This window comes from Nansenia antarctica (assembly GCF_963989245.1).
Source record: "Nansenia antarctica genome assembly, chromosome: 20".
NCBI lineage: Eukaryota > Metazoa > Chordata > Actinopteri > Argentiniformes > Microstomatidae > Nansenia > Nansenia antarctica.
In genome coordinates, this window is record NC_137693.1 from 13,668,269 (window position 1) to 13,689,172 (window position 20,904).

The window sequence follows — 20,904 nt, forward strand, 5'->3', positions numbered from 1 at the left end:
CACGCGAAAAAATCGCGCGCGCACGCACAGGCGGTCAGCGCTACCCGCCACCATTGTAAAAATTCCTGGAGGAAACACTGCACTGTATTCATAGCTTTCATGTGACGTCACAGCATAGTGGAAACGCCCACCTGACGGGCAAAAGGCACTTTTTGCGGGCAAAACCCACGGGCAAAACCCACTTTTTGCGGGTTAATAACTTTGATTTCCCGTGGGTTAGGAAAATAATTCCAACGTGTCCGGAAAGAGGAGAGGCCAGGGAATCCAAAAGTTTTTGAATGGAGTCGATCCTCCACTCCTATCACCGTGGACACAGCAAGGAGCGAATTCCCGGATATAAATATTCCCTCGCCCCGCTAACAGCGGGAGTTGGGAGTTTCCTCCAGCAGCGGTAGAACTCCCGGTTGATCGAGTTTCATATTAAAAGTATATCTTCTCGGGGTGTCAGCGCGGTGGTTAAGGGCTCAAAATGACCGTATACTGATGGTGAATTTAGCAATAATAGTCTTGTTTTTGTACCACCTCCATAACCGGTGTTATTCACGGACAAAGCCGGTCAAGGAAGCACCTTTTGCGGGTTAATAACTTTGATTCTCCGGGGGTTAGGAAAATAATTCCAACGTGTCCGGAAAGAGGAGAAGCCAGGGAATCCAAACGTTTTTGAATGGAGTCGATCCTCCACTCCTATCACCGTGGACACAGCAAGGAGCGAATTCCCGGATATAAATATTCCCTCGCCCCGCTAACAGCGGGAGTTGGGAGTTTCGTCCAGCAGCGGTAGAACTCCCGGTTGATCGAGTTTCATATTAAAAGTATATCTTCTCGGGGTGTCAGCGCGGTGGTTAAGGGCTCAAAATGACCGTATACTGATGGTGAATTTAGCAATAATAGTCTTGTTTTTGTACCACCTCCATAACCGGTGTTATTCACGGACAAAGCCGGTCAAGGAAGCACCTTTTGCGGGTTAATAACTTTGATTCTCCGGGGGTTAGGAAAATAATTCCAACGTGTCCGGATAGAGGAGAAGCCAGGGAATTCAAAACCATTTGATTGGTGTCCATCCTACTCTCCTATCACCGTTGTGTATCTTGATAGTTCTTCATGGGTGAGGTGGTCTAAATAGTAGGCAGCCGGTAAATTGCGTCCACTCGCCATTTTGAGCGATGTTGCTATGATACTTTTTGCCCGTCAGGTTGGTGGTTGCTAGGGAAGAAACCATGTGACTGAAAGCTATGAATAGAAGTAAGATACTACGGCATACTTTCTACTTCATATCAGACACTTTCCCTGGGCTTATGAGCTTGCCAGACTAACCCATGGTGCTCTAAGTAGTGTTGGGTCGCCTGTCTGTTGGGACACTCGGGGCTCAGCCCTTTTGGACGTCATTCATGCGTTGGTGTTGTCTGAGAGTTCACCCAAAATAAAAAACACTTACAACCGCTAGATTCCTCTCTTTTTCTTGTGTAGTTTGAGTTTGAGGTACAAACTTCAAGGTGAATGTTCAACATCATTCATGTTTTGTTGGGTACTCGGGATGCTTTTTTTTCAGACCAAGTACTGTAAGTACACACGGTACTTACATTTGGGTACTTGCCAATACTGAGTACCGATACGAGTACTTAATAATACCATTACAGTTCTTACAAGGATTTTGAAAACAGGTTTTATTTTCATCAGCTAGTATCAGTATCAAGCTACTAGTGTCAAGTAAATACTAGTATTTTAAACAGCCTATTATTGTGATTAACTTGATTTTATTTTTATTTTTACGATTGACAGCACTAATTGAAATCTGTGAAAATAGTTGAAGAAGATGCTTATTTGAATGTTGGTACACTTCACACCAAATACCAGAGAAAATCGCTCTGAATCATGAAAAAAATCGCTCTGAATCATTTGCATACGTCAAACTGCTTGTTTAACTTATCACAACATGCTGATAGAACATGAACATGCTAAAAACTAGATGATCACACAGTCCTTGCTTGTGAAAGTCCTAAAACGTAATCCGAGTACAAAGCAGTGGGAAGGCAGATGATACAGTGAATCAAAAACAAGATGAATTCGTTGAGAAATTATAAGTATTTAGTGATCCTAAAACTGTTGTTTGTTATATTGAGTGGGCTCTTCTACACTTAAACTTTCGTAATATGAAAGAACGTGATTTTTTTTTTCTCGCAAATTGGCGATTCCCGACTTGTTAGTTGTTACCTCTTTCACGAGAACATGTCACATATACAGAATTTAGCATAGCATAGTTTGCAGTCTGCTCTATTTTTGTCATCATCTCGCATCACCTAAAATATCTCCAAAGTGCTGACATTGCTCCTCCTCTGCCAACCTGTTACGAGGGGTTACGTTACGCACAGTATCAGGTAGGAATACTGGTATCGGTGCATCCCTAGTGGCTACCAGTGATGCCGGTAACGCGTTACTAAGTAACGCGTTACTCTAATCTGAATACTTTTTTCAGTAACGAGTATTCTAACGCGATACTATTTCCAAATCAGTAATCGGATTAAAGTTACTTATTCAAGTGACTGTGCGTTACTATTGCGTTACTACCTCAAAACTTAGGCTAAATGCAGTATTTCTTTGTAATGTTCGATAGTAAACAAACATTTGTTTGCTTTTCTCGCGTCTTGGGGAGTGACGTCAGTGCTCACGTTTTCAACACGAGGTTGCAGCAGAATCGCTCACGTGTATCACCACGCTGATTGCACAGTGTAAACAGAAGAATGGAGCGAGAACAGAGATATGCGTTAAATAGCTGGAAATATAAGGATTATTTTGAGTTTGTGTCAGCAAAGGATGACAAGAACATAAATGTTCGTTGTACACTCTGTGCTGGCAAGAAAATATTGTCCTGTGGTAAAAGCCTGAATGGTCAGGGTAGGTTTTAGGTTTTGTGAAACCACTCCTTGCTAGTTACTGTTAAATAAAGATTATATTTATTTTATTGTTTAAAAACAAGTATTTATGTTGGGTGAGGCAAAGAAAGACTCTTTATTTTGTTGTTTTAAGTTATTGTTTAAAGTTTAATTATGTAATTTAAGTTACTGTTAAAATAAAGTGAGTTTTGGCAAAACCAGTTTTCATTTTTATGTTGCGGGGGGGGGGGGGGGGGTCGGGTGCCTAGGCAGCTGCCAATAGTAACTAAAAAAGTAACTAGTAATCTAACTTAGTTACTTTTAAAATCAAGTAATCAGTAAAGTAACTAGATTACTTTTTAAAGGAGTAATCAGTAATCAGAATACTTTTTCAAAGTAACTGTGGCAACACTGGTGGCTACTGAAGTCTAGTTTGCACAAAGGAGATTTAGCCTTTTGTCAGATGTACCACCTAATGAGCTGGGTATGTCTCAGCAGTTGTGACTGATGAGTGGTACTTTCAATGAATCGTGTTGCCACACCCATCTCAGCATGTTCCCTGGCGTATTTGACCGCATTCGGCTAGTAATTCAGGTCATGTTGTATTTTTAGTACAGAGTACTAGAGTACTTCTGTTTTTCTTGTCTGTCTTGAAAATGCCGCTTTGTCAGGCCTTATTCGTAGGTAAGCGTTCACTTTTGAGCAGGTTTATCGCCATATTCAAGTGGAATTGTCTGCTGAGGGCTGTGTCATAATGCGTTACCCAGTCACTGAGGCCTTTGGAGCGGCTGTGGTGCAGGAGGTAGAGCCACCGTCTAATGATCGCAAGGTTGGCAAATCGGCGGTTCGAGCCCCAGCTGGCCACATGTCGGAAGTGTCCTTGGGCAAGACACTGAACCCCAAATTGCTCCCAGTGAGCGGGCCGGCGCCTTGCATGGTAGCTTGCCGCCATTGGTGTGTGAATGCACTGGTGGACTCGGGGGGGGCAGAGGGGGGGCGACCGCCCCTCCTGGTGCCCCCACGGTTGAAAAACGTCTGGCTTAAGTGCCCTTTTGAGTGGCGAAAATGAGAGGGCGTGCCCTATTGGTGCCCCTCCAATGGTCTAAACTTGACCATGTGCCCCCACAGTTGAAAAACGTCGCACTAAAGTGCCCTTTTGAGTGGCAAAATTAGAGGATGTGCCCTATTGGCTGCCCTTCCAATGGTCTAAACTTGACCATGTGCACTGATGGGGTCCCATGTTGTGCAGTAGGTGCCCTTTTTTTCTTTTCGCCCCTGTCCTTCAAACAGCCTGATTCCGCCACTGTGTGAATGTGTTCGTGAATGCGTGAATGAGGGGTGAATTAATAAAGCGCTTTGGATAAAGGCGCTATATAAGTGCAGTCCATTTACCATTCACCATTTAGGCTAGTTATAAATAGGCCTAACTGTAACCTAAGCCTAAAAATGATTATGAGTGAGGTGTTTTTCCCTATGTATTCCCCATAGAGACTCATTCTCAGTGTTGCATGTATTTTCTAGCCTTGGGTGCTTCACTGTTTTCTCCCTCCTCTAACCACGAGTGTCATGTTTGCTTTGCTATGGTAAATCACAAAGTAGCGTTGCTGCATCTCTTAATATTAGGGATGCTCCGATTTATCGGCCACCGATTTAAATCGGCCGATTTCACTCCAAATGACTCGATCGGTGATCGGCAAAAATGGCCGATCGCAAAAACCGATCTTTTTTTTTTTTTTTTTTTCCTTTTCCTGGGGAAGACAGATAACTGAACAGAAAACATAGGAGGACGTAACAGTATGTAAACCATGAAGGCCACGTTTATGATGTCTTTTATACAGCCATATCGACTGACTTGGGCTTCAGGCCCTAACTGGGTGATAGGCCAGACCTTTACTATGCCATAAAAATGGGTCTGCGTTTGCTTGGTGCCTAATGGATCAAAACTTTTGTCTAAAAAGCAAAAAATATGTAGGCTATCCAGTCAGTAGGCCTACAGTTATGTATTTTTAAAAAAATCGGTATCGGTATCGGTATCGGTTGATCTTGAGGAAAAAAATCGGTGATCGGTATCGGCCCCAAAAATCCAGATCGGAGCATCCCTACTTAATATAGAGGCAATTCAAAGCAAATGTAATGCTCTGAAGTCCATTTGAAATAGCTGCTGTAAGTCAACACAAATTACATTTATTTTTAGTCAAAGGGAGATTGTGCCTCTTTCGCACGGTGATGGCCAGCCTGTAAAGGTCTTTATAGGTGTTTGAGCAGCTACCTGCTGACCACATGTGAGACGTCAGATTGGCATCAAGACCACGTAACCTGTTCACCAATTGCACCCAACAGCCCTGTTCTCCCCTGCTCTCAGCTGTGCAGCTTTAAGGCGCTTATTACTTTTATCTCTGCCGGCCAGACTCTGCTCTTTTTTATATCAGCCTGACAAGCCTCGTCTCACACACACTGTAATAGAATGCAACATCAAGAATAAATACCTTCAAGAGATGTGGAAACGGGAGAAGGGAGAGGGAGCATGGTAGAAATCTTTTGCAATATTGTCTCTGTGTGAGATTGCTTAACCAAAGCGAAGAGTTTTTTTTACCCCTGTTCCCTATCACTCCCTGTCACTCACTTACTGAAAATGCCAGGCGAGGGGGAAGGTGGTCTGCGTGGGCATTCTCATCATGTTCAGGCTGACAATGAGAGCTGGAGGCGTGTATATGCCCAATGGGCTCAGTTAAGCTGTAACCGTAACTGACAGACTCTGTGACTACCTACGGCTACAGGGCTGAACACTGAGGTGTGTTTAGTACACCTGCTGCCTTTGTGAGTCCTCTGAGGGTGGGGGGTGAAACTACAGTCTTCAACAGCAGGCTCGGGTTTCCCTGGATGCTGGAGTCAAAGGATGATTATCGGGAAGTATAAAGCGGCCTGTTATCTTTTGAGAGAAAGTTTATCTTGATGTCCTGCTGTACGTCTCCTTTTCACAGAGGACAGGATGCGCGGTCTGTGTTATTCCAGGTCCACAAAGCAGGCATTCTTCCTGGTGGAGAGGGACAGGATTAGTGGGCTTAGAGAGGAGGGATGCTCCACATCCATTTTAAAGTGATATTGATCTGTTTGGTTATGAAGTACTTTATCAATACACCATTTTCCAAGTCCCAAAGGCAATATCATTGGAAAAACAATATTTCTAGATTGAAATGTGTGTGTTGCTTATGCATTCATAGATTGCCTGCCTACATGCTCTCATTGGCATCCACACAGGAACCAACACACATATTTATGGTGTTATGTGGATTTTGTCTGGAAATGTCCAGAGGAAAACAAAGCAACATCCTGGGGGGGGACCTACATTTAGAACAGAACCTGAGAAGGAGAAAGATGAGCAAGGCGGACTCATCGACTGCTCCAAGCCAATCCAGCTGACAGTAATGCACCTTCCTGTGCAGCAAATATAAGGTCTACTGTGTAAAATATGCATATGTGTAGAATACATTTGAACATCTTACTTTGCATGGCATGTGTGTGTGTGACTATGGGAATGCTGCACTTTAAGTTGCCGCTTTACCTGTGTAACAACATTGTTGTACACAGTTACACAACACTAATATAAAGTGTGACCATAATGTTTATTTTAAGCCTATGGCCTCAATACACAACATAAACATTGTGGGTCGCCTATCACTAGTCCCATTCGCCTGAACGCGTTTCGCTTCTTCTCAATGCCGCTTATTTTCATTTAGTTCGATGCGATCGTATATTTTAGGTTTGAAGTTTTAAGACAAACACATCGCAATGCGAACTTCAGAATGACACTAGTGATACCAGCAATGCACGCTATAACATCCATGATAATGAACTACGAGCTACTACTAGCACTTCAATACGTAATAGTTTACAAGTAATAGGAAGGGGGAGTCGGAAAATGGCACAACACCGGCAAAGGCATTATTTGAAGCTAAGAGGGTGAGAACGTTTCTATTGAGTTGGACAATTTGAGGCAGAAACGGCGGTCCGTAGGTGGACCAGGCAGAAACGGCGGTCCGTAGGTGGACCAGCGGTCAACCAAACTGTCAGCCAGGATTCAACCCTTGGGAGTTTAGGAGGGGGCTGGAGGAATATTTCTCAATTTGAATATAGGATACTATCCAAAAGCTAGCAAATAAGATCGCTTCCATTGGGGAGGGAAAGGTGGAGGAGGGTGGTGTACTTACCCAAAGAATTTATGGTAAATATTTGTAAATATTCATACCTATTGTGGCCAATATTAATCTAAAAGAAATCGCTGATTACCTTTCATAATAATTGTAAATGGTTACAAAATATTGTTTAATGAATAGGCTACATTTTTAAATAAAGGATACATCATTATGAAATCAATAGTAGTCAAATTTGTTATTTGCACTAACATATAGGGCTAGTGCTTGTTCTAAATATTTGTATTTGGACAAGTAACGTGAGCTCTCGGACAAGTAAAAGATAAGTACCATAAAAAAGCTTAATGCCAAGCCCTGTGTTTGGTTGGTTTCAGACATGTCTGACTTAGGCTGTCTGCTGAGCTGAGATGTCGAGATCTTTTTCAGTCCAGTCCTGCCCTTTCTATAAACTCCCATTACTAATGACTTGGAGAACTATGCTTGTTAGCAGTGCTAGCAAGGGCCCTTAATCCTTAATTGAGCCCTGTGTTTCATTGGAGAATGTTCTGGTATGATCTTCACGCTCTGTCAGTCTAAGCTTGCTATTTGTGTACCCCCTCTGATATAATTAAGGACAGTCGTGAGAATATTTCTCAGTGCATTCCATTTTCAAGTTATCCCACAGAAATCGTCTTACATGATCGTCTCAGATCGTCTCAGAAATCGGCTCAATGACATGCAATGCTCACCGTCCCGTAGCAGTTTTAATAATCTGCTGTGTTTTGTGTACTGTATACATGGGTGTCTGTATACATGGGTGTCTGTGTTATGTTGCTGTTATTTCTGTTTTATTAATCTACCAAACAAGTGCTCCTTGTCTGTGGTTTCCCCCTGATGTGGAGCGGGTTGTGTCTCCATGTTTGATCAGTGATGCTGCCCCTGTTCAAAGGACCATTGTGCCTCAAGGCTCGACCAAGGGCTGGGGCACCAGTCAGGGTCTGGTCTCTATCAGGAACTCTATTTGTTTTGGGGGATAGGGGATAGTATCAGGAACTCTATTTGTTTTGGGGGATGGGGAATAGTATCGGGAACTCAAATTTTTTTGGGGGGATGGGGGATAGTATCAGGACTGGGGCATGGGGGGATAGTATCAGGAACTCTATTATTTTTTTTATTTTTTGGGGGGGGGGGTAGTATCAGGAACTCTATTTGTTTTGGGGGATGGGGGATAGTATCAGGAACTCTATTTGTTTTGGGGGATGGGGGATAGTGTCAGGAACTCTATTTGTTTTGGGGGATGCTACCGCGGCGCAGTGGAGAGCATCCTCACCTACGGCATCTGCAACTGGTTCTCCAGCTGCACTACCGCGGAGAGAAATGCGCTACAGAGAGTCGTGAGAACAGCACAGAAGATCACCGGCGCCCCCCTCCCCTCTCTGGAAGAGCTGTACAACACACGCTGTCTCAGGAAGGCCTCCAAGATCTCCAGGGACCCTACCCACCCTGGGTACGAACACTTTACCCGGCTGCCCTCGAAAAGGCGGTTCAGGACCTTGGCCGCAAGGACAAACAGACTGAAGAACAGCTTCTACCACAGGGCCGTCCAGGCCCTGAACACAGCAAAGACCTAGGTTCTGGGCCCTGGACAGTCTGGACGGATTGATGGCAGCTGCTGGACTGAAAAAATCAGGTGTAGTGCTGAGGCACAAATATGTACATTTCAAGCCTGCAAACTGCGACACTTTAAATAAATGTGCAATAACACTATTGTGCAATATGACAACCCTAGTCGTCTATCTGTACAGTATAGTACAGTGGATAGTGTACATAGCCTTTATTTATGTAAACCAGCTCCTTCCCTTCTTGTGATTTTTTTTAAAAGTTTTTTTTTTCTTTTTCTTTCCTAACACCAGGGGAGCCACCCCTCCTAAATGTCGTTGTTTGGTACCTGTACTGTAGCAATGACAATAAAGACCATTCATTCATTCATAGTATCAGGAACTCTTATTTGTTTTGGGGGATAGTATCAGGAACTGTATTTGTTTTGGGGGATGGGGGATAGTATCAGGAACTGTATTTGTTTTGGGGGATGGGGGATAGTATCAGGAACTCTATTTGTTTTCGGGGATGGGGGATAGTGTCAGGAACTCTTATTTGTTTTGGGGGATGGGGGATAGTGTCAGGAACTCTTATTTGTTTTGGGGGATGGGGAATAGTATCGGGAACTCAAATTTTTTGGGGGGGATGGGGGATAGTATCAGGAACTCTTATTTGTTTTGGGGGATGGGGGATAGTATCAGGAACTCTCTTTTTCGGGGGGGATGGGGAATAGTATCAGGAACTAGGGATGCACGATATGCATTTTCCCCAACCGATACCGATACCGATGTTTACCCGCTTCTCGTGGCCGATAACCGATATGATAACCGATATATATATATATATATATATATACTTTTTTTTTTCTCCTAGCACCAGGGGAGCCCCCCCTCCCAAATTTCGTTGTATGGTACCTGTACTATATCAATGACAATAAAGACCATTCATTCATTCATTCATTCATTCATTCATTCATTCAAACATGGACATGATATGATAACCGATATGAGAACAGATATAATTTCACAGTTGATAACCTGTATTTCATGCACACCTGAAGGTAAGAAAGGCTATGTAGTGAGCAAAGATTGATGATTTAATATTCCATAGTGATCTCACCAAATCTAACTTACATCACTATTGTTAACACAACAAAGAGAACACTTCTGACTCTTCAAATGTTCATTTATTATTTCCTCTAACAAACAGAATCTGTTATAGACAGTGCACAATGCTTTTTTTAGCCAAGATCTGGCCTCCTTTTATGAAAACAAAAAAGGCTCACCTAAGCCTTCTCCAAACATGGTTTCAAAAGCCCCGCGGATGGCTGTCGCAGTATGCGAACCGGAGAACTCCTGCGCATGCAGCAGTGTCTTCTTCATATTAAAGTCCTCATCCAGCCACTGGGCCGTCAAACTAAGCATACTGACTGGACTAACGTCAGAAGTCCATATGTCCGTGGTAAAACTTATCTGGCTTACGCTAGTATCGATCAGACTATGGATGTGTGTGGCGACTGTATCATACATAGCAGGCAGGCACACGTCTGCAAAATAGCGGCGACTTGGGAGTGTATACCGGGGCTCTAAATGTGAAATTAGCTGGCGAAATCCTTTATCTTCTACTACAGAGAAAGGCTGGTCGTCGAGGGCCATAAACTCCATTATTTTTTCATTGATTGCTTGAGCCTTTGAGCTGTCTGCTGTCTTCCTGCAGTTTTCAAATGCGTGTTCAATAGGCACCGCGCCTAGGCTACTGCTTCTGAAGGCTAGGCTACCACCGCGGCTAGGCTACCTTCTGAAGGCTAGGCTACCACCGCGGCTAGGCTACCTAGTGCTTGATATTCCTTCCATACAGCGTGCTTGCAATGGTGAATCTTAAGGTGACTTATGAGATTCGTTGTGTTGTAACTCGTAGACCTTTGCCCTCCTCTCCGAACTTTTGTCGAACATGTATTGCAAATTGCAAACGCACTATCTGCCTCAGAAACTGTGAAGAATGTCAGACACACCGGGGAAGGCATGTTTCGCTCTCGTCTCGTCTATACACTGCGTGCCTGTACGCAGGCGCAGCAGCATGAGCGCGGAAACCGGAAGCAGAAATATTTCCGGCTTCATATTATAGGTTAAATATCGGCTAAAATTGTATAAAACCGATAAATACCGATAAACATTAATTTCCCATTAGCGGGCCGATAAATATCGGTGCCGATAATATCGTGCATCCCTATCAGGAACTCTTATTTGCTTTGGGGGATGGGGGATAGTATCAGGAACTAAATTTTTGGGGGGGTGATGGGAGATAGTATCAGGACTGGGGCATGGGGGATAGTATCAGGAACTCTCTTTTTTGGAGGGGGATGGGGGATAGTATCAGGAACTCTATTTGTTTTGGGGGATGGGGGGTAGTATCAGGAACTCTGTTTGTTTTGGGGGGTAGTATCAGGAACTCTATTTGTTTTGGGGCATGGGGGATAGTAGTAGTGTCGGGTGAAGGGAAGACTAATGCCCCCTGTAGACCTTCCTGTGTCTGGAGGGAGATATGGCCGCATCCCAATGAGACATGTGGCTCTCATTTCTGGTTCAAGTAGAAATGCACAGATAATGAGTCTAAATACCTGCCTCTTGCAAAGTCAACCAACCCCCCTCAACCAACACCAAGACAACCAACCCCCCTCAACCAACACCAACCCCCTCAACCAACACCAACCCCCCCAACCAACACCAACCCCCCCAACCAACACCAAGACAACCAACCCCCCTCAACCAACACCAACCCCCCCAACCAACACCAACCCCCCTCAACCAACACCTACCCCCCCAACCAACACCAACCCCCCAACCAACACCAAGACAACCAACCCCCCTCAACCAACACCTACCCCCCTCAACCAACACCTACCCCCCTCAACCAACACCAACCCCCCCAACCAACACCAAGACGCTTTCTGCTGCTCATTGTCTTTCATCATCCTTCTTTGCTCTTGCTTATTTTTTTATCTTATATTTACTAGATTTTTAAATTTTTCTTATTTCTGTTCTTCGAAAACTCAAAAGATAAACAAATCCTAAGGAAACATTTGAATAACCTTCTTTGCAACTTGGCATGTGGTGCAGATGTCCGACTCTGGTCAGTAAGTTGGTGTCCTTACACAGGCTGCTGCAGTGGTGGGATTAGAGTTCCCAGAGGCAGTGGGAAGATTTATGCGCTCATAAAACAGCCCTGTCATCCAGGGTCACTCCATCGCTCTGCTCTCATAATGGCCCCGACAGGACACCTGACTGACACTTTACAACCCAGATTTGGCAGACAGAATGTACCAAACACGTGTTGTGTGATAATATTATTGATAATAGTTAAAAGTGGAGTTAAAGATTAACTCCATGTTAGACTAGTTGAAAGTTAACTCAAAGCCAGCCACCAGGTTGAATTAGCCTACTGTACTGTTGTTGTTTTGTGGTTTGAGCTAGGCCTACTTCAGTTGAAATTTGCCTCAAACTACCACACTACTTCCAAGTCTTGTTAATTGGTTTGGTTTGATCCTGCTTAGGTATTGGTCCATTAAAAATAATGTGTATGCATGCGTGAGGCTATGCGTATTCTATTTTTAATGCTTCTCAAATCATCCTTAGCTTTGAGTGTTCAGTAATCGCTTGCAGGGAACTGCTTTTTACTGAGTGAGGATGACATGATTTTGTAATTACTCCCCTGACTGAAGAAAACCCTCTGCATGGCTCATGTTTGCATCCCTCTGCCTTCAACTACATCAACAAAACTTGTATTTTTTCAAACAAGGCAAGGCAACATGTCTCCAGAGACCTCACATTCAGCGCCCTCTCAGCTCCTTTGTCTTTTCTTTTTCATTTCCTCCCTGGCGACACAGGCTGTTTGTGTTTCCCATGGAGGTGTTATCACCAGGCTATCTGGTCTCCCTGGGCTGGCCTTCTGCCTATCAGCCTGTCTGCAGAGCTAACCTCCCCCTGTCAGCAGCACACCGGGGCTCCTCTGGCTCCTATAGGAACCTGGACACTCCACTGCTGCTCCACAGGACACTCCACTGCCCACTGGGAGCACATAGGGGAGTTGAGGAGGAGAGACTTAAGAGGGGGCACTGTTATCTAGCTGTCCTGAGCGCTTAGATAAATGAACTCCCTTCTCAAAGCAATGGCAGAGGAGGGAGGAAGGGTGGCTGGCGGGGGTGGTAGAGGTTTGTCTCCAGGACAGGGAGAGGGTTAGACAAGCAGCAGCTGCTGAAAGGCCACAGCTCTGACACCTTGAGATGATAATGCTGAGCCTATAAATAACCAGTATTCTTCCCAAAGTGTGAGAGAATGAAAAAAGAGCCTTAAAGGCATTTGCCTTTGATTAAGTGACCATTAACAAATGAGGCGATGTGGATATGTCCACTGGGCAGCGATGCCCCTTCCACCCCCCTTCACATCTGGTATGTTTCATTGCCTATTTACTCAGAAGATGCCATCATCCAAGTCCAATTTAAATATCCCTTATAAGAAAATAGCAAATGTATTCCGAAGTACAGTTATGCGGCTGCCCTTTAAAAGCCCTGGTTCTGAAGTGTACAGGCCTTTTTTGCAGCATCTGCAGGAGAGTCTGTTGATAAGGCCAGGCTCCCTTTTAGGTCCAGTCTCTCACAGCTGAGGTCATTGTTGTGATGAATATGATATGTCCGATATTATGAGTGTTTAATGTACTGGCGGGTGAGTAAAACGCCTGTCATTTGTTAACCGCTTGTCTGTTAATGTTCAATTATGTCCAGACAGCCTTTAGGTCATACAAGCTGAGAATTGATGGCAGGGCCATGGGAAGCTGAGCATTCAGGCGGCATTATAGCGCATTCTGTATGGTTCAGCAGCGCAGCCCTCTGCAACACAAAACAAACCACAACCGGCTCGTACTGAACGCTTTTTAAATTGCTGCAAATTGGATTGCTCAAGTGGGGGCAGGGCGTTCAACATCTCCTTTTTCTACATCAGAGCCACGAAGTCATCTCTGTAATGTGCTGGGCTGTTGACACACTTCAACATGGCCGCAGAGGTCCTCAAGCGTGTTAATGAATGGGAAGAGTATTATCAGTACTGTTTAATTTGCTCGCTACGGGGGCCCCAGACTGCCATTTTCTAATGATGATCCACGACTGCTAATCCCACCAGCGTCGCCCACCCAGGAAAATGTGCCAAGCTCTTCAAAAGCCCTGTCACTAGGGCTCTTCTCAGACGAGGAAGACTCTGCTCCTCAGTCGCGGCCTGAAAATAACTGTCGCTTTCTCTTCAAGCCTTTTTTCCCATAGTGTTTTGAAATATCTTAAAAGACGGAACACCAAACTGTTTCCACTTTGAGCGTTTTAACAGTTGGATGCGGGAGTTGGATTTAGTGTTTAGTTGAAAAGCCGTGCATCCTCATTAAAATTCCTATGTGCTACGCTGTCAACAGTGTGAGTAGGCCTAGTACTTGCTGTTGTATTTCCGATTGAACAAACCTTTTCGCTGTCAAAGACAGTCACTTGTTTATTGTCAGTCTCACATGTCTTTCTTGAACAGAAACATTTTACGATATTCTTAACTTTTCCAAATGTAAAAACAGACATCTGTACACACAGGCACTCACTCTGACAAGCTCTTTACTCTCCTCACTTGTTTACTTCTCACTGTTGGAGTGTGAGCTAAAAATAGGCTAGCTGCCGCCTCAGCTCTGCTCCTGGAAAGACCTGGCTTCACAGTCTCCATACACAGTGATGTTCTTTAGGGTCAAAGGGCAGGTGGGAAAGAGGCTTATGGTCTGCTCTGGCACCAGCCAACAGTCGGGAGGGTCTGTGGCTTGGCTAGCGGAAGGGTCAGGAGAGGGTAGACTCTGATTGGGCTTTAAAGGTTTATCTCTGTATGTCTGCTTGGTCTGCTACTAATGTCGTTACTCCACTGCTGAACTCACTGCTTAATCTCACTTCCATCAGTAAAACTTGTTTATAAATTACTTGGAAATAAACAACGGCCACATGAAAAATTGTACCGGATAAGAAAACATTTAGCCTACACGCCTACACACATAATAATCTTTACCTAGCTTTAAAGACATTTAGGATGTTCCAAACATATTGCACTGGCGTTTATTGTCTTACAATTGAAGCTGAATAGATACAGAAAATGTCAGCTCTACGCTCAAAAATAGACTTGTCGCCTCACAATTAAAATTCATTCTGGTAAAATTAGAAAAACAACTGTAATCATTGTCATTCAATGTAGGCTATTTGTGATAGACATGCCTTTATGGAGCTCGAGCCTTGTTTTTAGGTGGCACCGCCCACCACTGAATTCCAGATAGTGACTGGCCCTACTACAAAGATTCTAAACCTCTGAGCAACATGTCATTTCCCATTTCACAAATCCCTACTCTTCCACCCCCTGCTCAGCCGTTTTCTCTCTCTCTCTCTCTCTCTCTCTCTCTCTCTCTCTCTCTCTCTCTCTCTCTCTCTCTCTCTCTCTCTCTCTCTCTCTCTCCCTCTCCCCCTCCCTCCCTCCCTCCCTCCATCCACCTCCCCCCTTTCCTCTCCTCACTGTCTCTCAAGTGCCGTAGCAGCATTCTCTGTAGGATCTGTTGCCAGGAGACGGTATTCTCTCCCCATTGTGTTGTGACAAAGGGGGTCTACAATCAGCAGGACTGTGGAGAATCAGGGGCCCAGGGGACTGGCACTCCACAATCAGGGGTGGGGGGGAGAGAGGGGGGTCTGGGTGGGGTCCTCTGACACCCCCACATTCCCCATGACCAGGCCCGGTCACCAGGTAACCATGATGGGATGTGCTGTGTCAGACTCTGTGGGGGAGAGAGGAGCCAGCCACATGTACTAGGCAGGCATGAATAGTCATTAGAAGACTTTTTAATTAGCTAGTGCACCGGCTCCCCTTGATCCCCTCCCCCTTTACACACACACACACACACACACACACACACACACACACACACACACACACACACACACACACACACACACACACACACACTCATTCACTTACTCACTTCACTTACTCATTCACTTACTCACTCATTGCAGGCAGGCAGTTAATGCAAGCACAGTTCTCAAGGGGTATGTGTGTATGTGTGTGTGTGTGTGTGTGTGTGTGTTCATAGTTGTCCCTTTTTCTAAGAACCGTAATAATAGGTTCTCTTATCATCCTCTATTTGCCATTACGCAGGGCTACCATTTCTCTAAATAAAGAGTGAAGGACATCCTATATAACCCAGTGATTCTATGGAGCACTATCTCTGTGGCTCAGACTGAGCAGTGGAATAAATGCTATTTCCACAATTGTGTATTTACTGGTAATCAGTAACTAGCAATCTCATGGTAATCTCTGGTAAATGACTTACCATATAAAATGTACCATATAAAAAACGTACATAATATATGTATATATTATATATATAAATGTACATATAATAAACTTACCATATAAAACTTACCATATAAAAGACGTATATGGCTTATTCCAAAGCTCTTTACAATGGCCTCATTCACCGATTCACACACACATTCACACACCAATGGCGCCAGCCATTGGGAGTAATTTGGGGTTCAGTGTCTTGCCCAAGGACACCTCAACATGTGGCCTGCCGGGGATCGAACCGCCGACCTTGCGATCATTAGACGCCAGCTCTACCTCCTGCGCCACAGGCACCCCCTGATAGAAGTGCAGAGGTGCCAATATTTTGCATGTCTGCTTGTCACTCTATGCAGGATTACTTGTGTCACTCTGCTTTAAGTGAGTGTTGTGAGGTGATTATAGTGACAACTAATTTGGTGTAAATTATGTCCCAGCTGTTGAACATGTGATAGAACAGTGGTTCCATCTCATTGGTTAGGAGAACGGTGGTCCTTAATTGTGATGACTGGCCTAATTGTTCCGTGAAAAGATGTCATCTCTCCACCATTTCCTTTGTATTTAAATATATCTTGTTTTCTATTTCATGTTGACTTCTCAGCAGTTGGTTTCACTGGGCTTATCTAGCAGATAATCTTCATGCTCCCACCCCTCCCTCCTCTGAAGTGATACAATTCCCTCGCATATTGACTTTTATTAAAATGATTAAAATGATCTTTACTGGGCTCATATTTCCATCACATTAATTTGCTGTACATAAAAAGAGGACCATCTGGGTGGTTTTCTATGTAGCGTAACAGTGTGGAGGATGTTAATGGATTCCTCTGACTTCCTTCATTACGCAAGGAGTACGATCAGGATCAAAGGCAGATATCACTCTGAGCTTAGTAGCTTAGAAACCTTAACACCATTTCAATGTTTGTGTATAGGCATGACTCAGGTAGGGAGGATTTTAAATGTTTTCGTTGTGAATTTTCTACCTCTAGTTATCAGCTATTTACTTTTGAGGGTGCTGTATACTTTCTGAGCACTAGGAATGTTAGCGTGGTAGTGGTTGGGGAGATGGTCATAAATTCCAGGTTGTTGACGTAATGTTTTTTTTATTATTATTATTATTATTATTTATTTTTTTGCCATTTAGCAGACGCTTTTATCCAAAGCGACTTACAATTATGAATTACAGGGACATTCCCCCTGGAGTAACTGAGGGCTAAGTGCCTTACCCAAGGGCACACTAGTAGTGGTGTGGCTTCAGGCGGGATTTGAACTCACAACCTTCCGATCCCAAGTCCAACTCACTATCCACTAGACCACCACTACCCTCCCTAATGTTGAAATAACCTTTATCACACCCACTGAGCTATGTCTTTTTTTCATTGCAGCCTTGTTCTCATCTAAACCCTTGTTATACTCACAGCAGATTTACAGGACACATCAATGTGATTAGATGATAGCATGAAATAGCACTTTTCTCCTATTGTGTGGTAGAGAGAGAGAGAGAGAGAGAGAGAGAGAGAGAGAGAGAGAGAGAGAGAGAGAGAGAGAGAGAGAGAGAGAGAGAGAGAGAGAGAGAGAGAGAGAGAGAGAGAGAGAGAGAGAGAGAGAGAGAGAGAGAGAGAGAGAGAGAGAGAGAGAGAGAGAGAGAGAGAGAGAGAGAGAGAGAGAGAGAGAGAGAGAGAGAGAGAGAGAGAGAGAGATCATGCTATCAACTGTAATAAAGAGAAATGCAGCCCACGGTCAGTTTGATCCTAAACTCATCAATTAGATAGAAAGACAGTGCCCCAGATAAAATGTCAGAGAAACAATGCCTGTTGAATGGTTCCAGCTGAATGTATTATGATTTAGCATTTTAGCTCTATGCTATAGCTTTCACCAGAGCATGATGAATTGATACAGTGTTGACATGCAGATGTCAGGCTCTCTATAAGCCTTGACTTGGAGAGACATGTATCTCAGTTTGTTTCTATTAGTCCCATTTCACATGCCTCTGCTTAGGGCACTGAATGGCTCTCAACAAGGGCGTCTGTCAGATTCACTGGACAGCAACAACAGCAAACGCAGCCTCAGTGGGGCTTGTGCTCTCAGTTACTGTGTTCTTTGACCATATGAAATGCTCTGAGGGTTCCTAGTCTCTACAGTAGCGAGTGTGACAGAAATTGTGGCAGGGTTTCTGTTTGCCAGTACAACGTGACCGACAACATTTTAATTTACCAGACATTTGTGACAGCAGCTGGTGAAAGAGGGAACAAGTCGGCAACCAATCAAAATGTTCAGACTTTTATTACGATTATTTTTTAATAATGTCAACGTTGTTGAAAATCAATGACACACTCGCTAGTCAAGCCAAAATATTGCAGTGCAATGGGATTCAGTGACTACTCCCCACTACTCTACACTAACTAGGAAATGAAAAAATGATTGTCCCCGGCCACAATCAATTAATTGTGGAGGCCAATATCGACATCGAGATTAATATACGATTAATTTTGCAGCCCTAGCCCCAAGTCATCAATATTTGAATCATACAATCGAGCAAATGCAGTTTAGTTTAGGTTTTTTTCCTAGCACCAGGGGAGCCCCCCCTCCCAAATTTCGTTGTATGGTACCTGTACTATATCAATGACAATAAAGACCATTCATTCATTCATTCGTTCATTCATTCATTCAAATGAAAACAGAGCTGTCTCTGTTGCATCACTTTTGGGGTTTAGATCTTGGGGTTTAGATGCTATTTATTATGTCACAATTTGTCTTTGAAAACCGTCTGTTAAGCTCATTAAGCATCTGATCAATGACGGGGTAGGAAAAGGCTGTACGAAACCCGTCTTTATCTGGTTCTGACTCTGACCAACAGTAGTCAGTACTAGGGCTGGGTATCGCCACTGATTTCCCAAAACTATTAAATTCCGATTCACAAGGTCCCGATTTGATTCCAATTCGATTGTTTAGTTACAATACCAATTTTGCTTGAATATGAAAGAGATTCTTAGAAAAATGCTATAAATGGTTCAAGGAACCCTCTAACACAGGGGTCTTTAACCTTTTTCAACCCAAGGACCCCTTGGACGAGAGACAAACAGAACAGGGACCCCACATGTAATATATATTTGTAAATGTCTCACATTTTAAAGCCTATAATAACTTTTATATTTACTTCATTCACCTTTTCTTTCACCGTATTAACACTAGAGGCGCGACGTTTTTTTACCTACTAAAGCGCGACGAGGTGTGGAATCACACGACCACTATTCACAATGGGGGAGTGTGTACTGACCCACAAAAATCGCTGGATGGCGATGTCACGCAAGAAGCGTGAACACGCAACAGAAACACACCGCGGGGGAAACCCGATGTCTTTGTTCATTGATCGGAAACGATCGAGAGCCATCAACCCTCCCCCCACTGCCCGCAGCGCAGAGCGCATGTCTTAGTTGTTATGCATGTTATATATATATATATATATAATAACGTATGCATGTATGTAACGTAAGTGGAGAGGAGATTGATCTAGGAGATTGATCGAGACTGCGGGAGTTTTCATTACTAACGAATGAAAGTTGATTAGCATTATTAAAAAATAACTGTAATATAGCATTATTAAAAAATAACTAATATATATTGCAATGTTGTCCCTTTCACACATAGTTCCAAGTAATTTCCTTGGAATCCCAAGCTGTGTTGACCAGGTATCTGTAATGTTCACATTTATATATAACAGTAATAAATATAGCAATAAAAGACAGCGCTGTAAATAGTGTTATTCTTGCACAATTGCACCCACAACGTGCTATTGCCGTCCGGAGTTGATCAGCTCCAGATTGAACCAAGGTTCTTCGCTACAGAAACATTTTCACACAATGACAAACATGTGATGCGTTTTATATTATATAGAAATATCCGTTCGTTATATCGTTGATGATTACAGGCATAATCATCGCCGACATCATTTTATTTGATGTACACATTTCACGGCAAGAGACAGTTTATTCTCCCAACAATTGTTTGTTCACTGCACAACATGAACACAGTGAGGATTCAAACAAACAAAATAATGAATACACTCTGCAATTGGCTACTACTACAACGTGGTCTACAGTGATATACAAAAAATACATTATATACAATATTATAAATATCCGTTTGTTATATAATATTCGTTGATGAACTACTTTGCTGTGGTACCTATGTAATACCACACAGCTTGATAGGTACATACTGTGCAGTGTATCATTCATAACTGTACATAGGCTACACATATCATAATATCTTATCACTATTGCATGGAACTTGGGTGAAAAAAAAAACTCAGCTCCAACAAATCTGAAGGGATTGGGAGACATACTGTACAGTTTATCATTTTCATAACTGTCTGTACATATATGAATGAATGAATGAATGGTCTTTATTGTCATTGCTACAGTACAGGTACCAAACAACGAAATTTAGGAGGGGTGGCTCCCCTGGTGTTAGGAAAGAAAAAAAAACTTTAAAAAAAAACACAAGAAGGGGAGGAGCTGGTTTACATAAATAATATATAAGATATACATATCTTATGTATCCATATTGCTATATATAGCCTATATATAAACACATTATGTTACATACTTATCAGTCTTATACTGTATCTAATTCAGCACTGAAGCCTGAAGGTTGAGCACAGTGTGTGTCCCCTTGCTACCTCTGCTGATATAAAAGAGAATTGCAGCCTTGGAGAAAAAGATGGCAGCCGAATCCCAAGGCAAATACACAGACACACACAGAAATACTGCAAAATCGCTTTATACTAACTCGATTTTGAAAATGTAAAGATGCTGGGTGGTAGAACGCACATATCTAGGAAAAGTCATGAAAGGAGGGTCCTGAAATTTGATCGAGTGCAAAGGTAGATTTTTTTTTGTACTCACTGGTGCTGTT

General features: G+C 43.3%; 1 protein-coding gene across 1 annotated transcript in view; it reads left to right on the plus strand.

The window, feature by feature from the left end:
• Nucleotides 1-20,904, plus strand: part of cxadr (CXADR Ig-like cell adhesion molecule) — a 72,692-nt gene that overhangs the window by 18,480 nt on the left and 33,308 nt on the right. The gene's annotated exons all lie outside the window — the stretch shown is intronic.